The sequence below is a fragment of the Microtus ochrogaster genome, chromosome 4 (assembly GCF_000317375.1).
Source record: "Microtus ochrogaster isolate Prairie Vole_2 chromosome 4, MicOch1.0, whole genome shotgun sequence".
In the NCBI taxonomy this organism is placed as follows: domain Eukaryota; kingdom Metazoa; phylum Chordata; class Mammalia; order Rodentia; family Cricetidae; genus Microtus; species Microtus ochrogaster.
In genome coordinates this window covers 29,386,583-29,394,068 of record NC_022011.1, presented here as the reverse complement: position 1 = coordinate 29,394,068, position 7,486 = coordinate 29,386,583, and the positions used below count along the sequence as shown (strand labels likewise).

Sequence of the window (7,486 nt, the reverse complement as noted above, 5' to 3'; positions counted from 1 at the left end):
CCACAGAGAAACCCTGTCTCGAAAAACAAAACAAGACAAAAAAAAAAAAAGAAATAAAAAATCTTTGTGTTTGTTTGGGTTATTTTTGTTGTTATTGTTTTGTTTTTTGAAGACAGGGTTTCTTTGTGTGACTGCCCCTAGCTGTCCTGGAACTAGCTCTGAACTCAGAGATCATCCTGCTTCTGCCTCCTGAGTTCCTGGACGAAAACTGTAAATCACCCAGCCCCACCCGTCGTAGCCCTATCTCAAAAGATAACAAACAAACCAGTAAACAGAAAAAGAATGGATTCACCCAAGCTAAAATCTAGGTCCAAACTTAGATTAAAACTAGGAAGAGCTGGGTGTGGTGGCCCACACCCATAGTCCAGCTCCCAGGAGGCAGAGGCAGGCCGAACTAGACCACCACCTGGCTTATATCTATTATTGATGGATGCTTTCTCTAGCTGTAAAACCCACCTCCTGCACCTGGCTCGGGAAAATACAGTATGGAGTCCTGACTTGTGCAATGAATTGTTGCCTTGACTGCAGGCAAATTAAAACCTTCTACATTCCAGGGAATGTAGCCAGGTGATACAGTGTTCCCAGTCTCTGCAAGACCTTGAGTTTGAGCCCTAAGATACAAGAAAAATCTTCAAGTTGTAGCTTTGCTCTCTGACAACGGAGGGGCTGCTTGTTTTTCTGGGTGTTTATGACAGTAAGCCTTCCCTGCTGAAGCTTTCCTGACTCAAATGCTACTGTGTATATGTAAGAAATGATTTTTCTTTTGTTGTTTATCTTTTTACTTATTTACTTATTTTTTTGGACCCTGAGATGGTGATGCTTGTGTTTTTAATCCCAGCATTTGGGAGGCAGAAGTGGGTGAATCTCTTGACTTTGAGGCCAGCCAGGGCTAAACTGAGAAACTGTGTCAGGGAACACACACACACATACAGAGGAGGAGAAAAAAAGAAAGAAAACCAAATGGGCTTTTTGTGTTGCTGAATTGCAGGAAATACAACAAGAAAAGGAAATGTCTTTTCTGGCTTGTGGCAATGGGGGAAGGGAAAGATGTTTGCTGGCCCCGGGGAAACCCAAGCCTCTTACTTTTCAACAAAGGGTTACAGAAGGGATGGCCAGGGTTGTTCTTTTGTCTTTGCAGTGCTGAAGTCTACACTTTTGGAAGCTGCTTTAACACCACTCCAAGTTCTCAATGCCATGTGAACTTAGACTCATACATCCCAACACGATCTCACCTCCCCCAGGAGAATGGCAGTTTATACTCACCGAGTATGGATTCTATTCAGAGAGGGCTCATTTTCCTTTACACACAAACACAAGAATCAGACTCGTGGAAATTTGTAAACAGGTGTGTGCCTAAGTAGACATGAGTCACCTAGGAAATGCCAGTTCACCTGAGTCTGTTTGGTTTTCTTTAGTAGTGCAAGGAACTGAGTCAGGCCTGGCACACACTCAGCAAGTGAGCCCAGCTTCCAAAATACCCTAGGTTCCAGTCCTAGTCAAACTCAGACAAAAGATGCTTATATGATACATAGAGTGTGATTTATTTTGAATAGCCACTTATGTGTATCTTTTTTTTTGTTGTTGTTGTTTTTTGTTTTTTGTTTTTTCGAGACAGGATTTCTCTGTAGCTTTGGAGCCTGTCCTGGAACTAGCTATTGTAAACCAGGCTAGCCTTGAACTCACAGAGATCTGCCTGCCTCTGCCTCCCAAGTGCTGGGATTAAAGGTGTGTGCCACCACCGCCCAGCTATGTGTATCATTTTTATCCAAATGTATTTCTGTATACCATGTGTGGGCAGTGGCCACAGAGGCCGGCATTGGATCCTTTGGACTGGAGTTACAGACGATTGTGAACCCAGGTCCTCTGGATGCTCTAAACCCCTGCGACATCGCTCCGCCCCCCTCCCCCTCAGTATTATTTACTTTCAGCAATATGATTCTTCCCTCTGAGTCAGTCCATACACAGTGGAAAAGTAAGAAGAACACAACGTTTCTACAGACTCACTGTTTACTCAGAGAATTTTCTGGTGCTTTTAAATTTAATGCCTGCACTCTGGAGGCCGAGGCTGGAAGATCTTTGTGGGTTCCAGGCCACCCTGGTATACAACAATAAGCCCTTTTCTAAAAATACAAAGTAAAAACAGGTGTATCAACCAAACTGCTCCTTCTAGAACCCAGGCGGTGGCACTTTGGGACCTCACTGGAAACCGACACCCGTTTCCAACGACGAGCCTAGGCTGAAACCTGAGCACTCCGGAACGCAGGAAAGCCAAGACACCAGAAGACGGGAGGACACTTCCGCCCTGAGCACAGAGCCGAGGTGCCACACTCAACATGGAGAGTGCAGGGGCCCCAGGCGTGTACAGAGCCTGGGGTTCTGCGCACGCGTCATCCCGCCCCTATCGCTCTCTGATTGGAAGAAGCCGCCCATCAACTTTGTTGTCTGGAAATCTATTGGCCAGCTGCGCAGTCACTCTCAGCCTCACCTGCTCTTTAGAACAAGTAAACAAGAATTGCTCAAGAACGCCGCCGGGAGCAGGGCGGTCTGTTGACCCGCGTGCGGCGGGGACAGCGGCCTCGGGGAGACCTCTGGGTCACTGGGACGGGTTTGCGTCGTCGCTCTGTTCGTTGTCGCCGTGGGCCGTTCAGGCTTGCAAGGTCTTGGTCGTACCTTGGCCCCGTCCTGGCGCCTGGTGGGGGCCTTTCCCGCACTTTCCACCACCCTGCACTTGGCTTCTGACTTCTGGCACGGACGAACAGATGCTTTCCCCCACTGTTTACGTTTTATTAACATTTCTCAGGGCTCACACTGGAGCCTGGGCTGGCCTGGAACTCTGGTTCCTCCGGCTGCCTCAGCCTTCTGACATTACAGGCGTGAGCCACCATGTTTACCCAAAGTCGACACTTTTTTTTAGTATTTATTTAATTTATTTTTTTAAGTTTCTTCTTGATCCAGGCTGGTCTCGAATTTAGAGATCTGCCTGCCTCGGGATTAAAGGTGTGTGCCACCACCTGGCAAAGTCTACATTTTTTGCTTGTTTTTTTTCAGACTTGGTTTGGCGTAGTTGTGTCTGGTGGCGGGCAGCTCTACACAACCTTGCAACCCCAGTGTTCTGCCCTTCGGTCTTACCCTTCCCTCTGCTTTCCTTTAGGAGTCTCCTCCCCTCACGGTGCCCTTTCCACTTGTATGTCCTCGACCACATACACACGTTGAAACCTAGGATCCACTTAGGAGAGAAAATGTGTTATTCGTCTTTCTGGATTTGACTTATGTTACTTAGTAGAATCATCTCCAGTTCCATCCATTTTCTTGCAGATATTGTAACTTCGTTAATCTTTATAGCTAAATAGAATTCCCTTATGTATACACGCATTTTCCACACCCATTCTTCGGGTTTCTGTTGCATGGCTCTTGTAAACAGAGCCAGCTGCGGTGAACACTGTAAGTATCTCTGGCACGTGGACTTTGGAGTCCTTCAGGTTTGCGCCCAGGAGTGGCATGGCTAGATAGTTCCAATTGTAGATTTTTGGGAACCTTGATACTGATTTCCGTAGCATCTGCACCAGTTTCCATTTCCCATAGCACTGCAGGGTCCCACCATTTTCTTTCCAATGTGCCGCTTTTTATCTGAAGGTTTGTAAAAGAACTTGGTTATTATGTGCAGTAGAGAGACCTATACATTCTATGTACTAGTTAATTTTCACCTGTGCGTATCAAACGCTCAAGCAAAACAAAATGTGTTTGTGTTCCGTGAAACATAATCTTGCATGTTCATCAGCATCCCACGCTGCACTGGAAGCCTGAGCTGGCTTCCCAAAACACCACCTTCTGGATTGCATCATTCTCCTTGGTTCTGGCTGCATCTCCTGTTTCATCGGCTCAGATTCCGTTCTGGCTTGAGCCTTCCTTCCACGCCTTTGCGCCTCTTGGTCTCTGCTTCCTGGCAGGTCTTTGCTTTCCTACACTTGTGTATGTCATTGCCTGGCACCGCTCTCATCATCCTGGCTAAATTAGTATTTAACAAGTACCTCAAGTAGCTGCCTCTTCTTTCCAGAACAGTCTACCTCTTGTGCTTTTCTCCTAGCTAGCTTCATTTCCTTATACATGTACATATTCTTTGTAACTTTTCCTCCATAGTTTTTGTTTTGTTTTGTTTTTGACAGGGTCTTGATGCGGATCTCTGGCTGGAACTGATTGCTCTGTGGATCAGATTGGCCTCAAACCCACAGAGTTCTGCCTCTGCCCTCAGAGTGCTGGATTAAAGTTGTGTGCCATTTCCGAGGTCTCACCTGTTTTCGGTGATATTTTGGTGTTGGGGATTGAATTGAGGGCCTGCGCACTTCTTGTAACCACAAATGCTGCTTCCCCAAAGATCCTTTCTCTGAGCAGAAACAACGCTGTCCTCCGACTAATAGTTACATGTTACATGTGCTGTGTAGATCTGTGTCTGTCTAATGTTTTCCAGTTGCAGAGTTTCAGAAGTAAACATAGGTACATTTATTCTTATAAAGTGGAAAACTTGGCCAAATTATTTTATGTTTTAATAAGCGCTCAGTTCCTCTAGGGAAGGTTTGCTATATTAATCCCTTTCTGCCCAGCTCCTGTTATTGACATTGTGGGTTGATAGATTTGCTTACTGTCTTTCTTGAGATAGGCCTTCACCTGCAGCCCAGTGAGTTGCCTGCCTCAACTTCTGTTATGGGTGTGGGCTCACTTAGAGATTAGCATTGACCATGAATAAATTTTTTAAATTATTGTTATTCAATTATTAGATTTAATTTATTTAATCAATTCACTCTGTACACCAGGCTGGCCTGGAACTCAGAGATCCACCTGCCTCTGCCTCCTAAGTACTGGAATTAAAGGCGTGTGCTACCACTGCCCTGTCCATGAATAAATTTTAACAAGAGGAAGCTTTTTATTTCTGACACCTGGACTGATTGGGGTCAGTTCTGCACTTCAGAGCATTCCCAAACTGCAGCACCTAGCCATATCAGCCCAGGGCCTATAAAGGCAAAACCCTAAGATGACATGGATTCTGCCTATCTGTAGGCAGGGTCTAGTTTTAACACATAAAGGAGCAGAGTAAGCAAGTTTGATTACAAAGTGGAAGTAGCCAGATGGCTCAGTGGTTAAGAGCACCGGCTGCTAGAGTACAGCCTGTACCAGCTAGGGGCTTACATGATAGAGGCCTTTTTTTTCTTTCCCTTTTTGGTCTTTCAAGCATTAATTCTAAACTCTAAATGTAATGTTACCCACCCCACTTCCACGGCGCTGGGATTCGAGGAGCCTGCCACCAGGGCTGGCTTTGTTGTACCAGAGCGAGTATGGTACTTTGGAATGGAAAGAAGCGCAAAGCAGTGGCGCCCAGTCTGGTGAGGCGGCTACAAAAGCTGATGCAACCACCAGTCCCTCGGGTTCTGGCTCAGCTTGTGTTCCTCATTCCTCGGCATGACACCTTGTTAGTTTTCATTTTGCGTACTCAGAGGGTAAATATGCATTTCCCCACGTGCTGGTTGCCACATCCAAACGGTGTTTATAATAAACAGGACCTTTGCTCTGGAATAAAGCCTGTCCCCTGAGGGACAACATAGGGTACTTCCTAGAAGGTGTGGTTTTGAGGCTGGGGAGAAGCCTGTGGGGTCCAGGCAGATTGGGAACTGCATTTTCCGGGAGGCCACCCCTGCTCCCTCTCACCAGGGCAGCCAATGCAGAGGTGGGCAAGGATGGAGGTGAGACAGAAGCTAGCTAGGGCTAGAATGTGAGGAGATGGTGACCTGGTGAGGTCAGTTTGGTCAGTGGATGTTTTCCAGTTAAGTGAGAGACGCAGCAACACGCTGGTGTTTGTTTATATGTTACCGCGCAAAGGAGCAGCATCTAGGAAGCATGCTGGCAGGAGGAATCCCGGCTCAGTGAAGGTTGTGAGTCCTGGGTACCAGAGGCTGAGTTAGGACACACAGCTCACTGTTGCTCCATCGTCTCACTGAAGGCTCCTAGACATAAAGCCCATGAAATGATGGATCTGAGGAGGTTTAGCCTGGGCCTCGGCCACACACGAACACGGAGCTTAAATTTCCCACGAGCCTTCATACACCAGAACCAGAGCAGTGTGTGCTCAGCTGCACTCTTACACAATGCTAATATTATTATGTAACTCAAGTTTTTTTTTTTTTTGTTTTGTTTTGTTTTTTTGAGACAGGGTTTCTCTGTGGTTTTGGAGCCTGTCCTGGAACTAGCTCTTGTAGACCAGGCTGGTCTCGAACTCACAGAGCTCCGCCTGCCTCTGCCTCCCAAGTGCTGGGATTAAAGGTGTGCGCCACCACCGCCCGGCTATGTAACTCAAGTTTATCTATTTATTTTTTGGCATGAAATCTTGCTGTGTAGCTCAGGATGTCCTAAAAGTCCTCATCCTCCTGCCTCAGCTTCTGAAGGTCTGGGATTACATGCCACCAAGTGGAGCCCTTAATGTTATTATTAATCATTTAACCAATGAATTAGATAATATTTGTTTGCTTGTTGAGGGTAGTTTATTGAGTGGACTACAAAGGGGCACACAGGTCAGTAATAACTAAAGCCTCACGTTGTCTTTTATTTTTACATTGGCTTTTTATGAGACAGGGTCTCATGTATCCCAGGCTTGCCTCAAAAATCACTAAGTTAGTCAAGGATGACCTTAAATTTCTGATCCTCCTGCCTCGATCCTCCAATCCCAAATTGGGATTAGAGAGTACGATGCAAATGACTAATCTTAATAATTAAAAAAAAAAGGTGATATAGTCTCTAGGGTCATGAAGTGGAGAGAGCTGCGGAGGATAGACCTTTTCAGAGATGGAGGTTTCTAGATGTCTTGTGCTGTGCAGGAAAACGTGAGCTGGAGCGCAGCTTGGGGACACCTGAAATTCCCACCACACTGAGCACCAGACCTCTTTGCGACCGAGGTGCAACCTGGGCAAGTCGTTTAGACGTGGCGTTGTTGCTAGGCGACAGTAACCTTGATCCCCTTTGCCAGATCTTGCACACTGCGACGCCGCCTGTGCAAAGGTCCTGGCTGAGAGTTGGTTGCTAAGGAGCCTCGTTAGCGCAGTAGGTAGCGCGTCAGTCTCATAATCTGAAGGTCGTGAGTTCGATCCTCACACGGGGCATCCTTCATCATTTTGTTTAAGGCCTTTGTAGCAGGTGGCGTCAGTGTTGGGAGGAGTGTGATCATTTTTAGGGGCTGGGCATTCCGGGCTTGAACCCGGCTACCTCTTTTAGCGAGCAGCAGCGCAACAGAGGCGCGGAGTGGTGCGGGGCTGGGAGGAGGGCAAACGCTCGGGGGCGGAGCCTGGCAGTAGGGCGTGGCCGCATCCGTAGGCGAGAGCAGTAGAGAGGGTGTGGCCACACACAGGGAGGGGCGTGGTCTATCTGCTCGAGGGTCTGGTCGAAGCGTCTGGGGGAGGGCTAGAGGGAGGGAGGGCGAACCCACGTCTAGGGGCGGAACCTATCG

At 47.3% G+C, this 7,486-nt stretch overlaps 1 non-coding gene across 1 annotated transcript; it reads left to right on the top strand.

The window, feature by feature from the left end:
- Window positions 1–7,069: 7,069 nt before the first annotated feature.
- On the top strand, window positions 7,070–7,142 carry Trnam-cau. The gene has a single exon. It is a non-coding gene; the product is annotated as a tRNA-Met (tRNA).
- The last annotated feature ends 344 nt before the right edge of the window (window positions 7,143–7,486 follow it).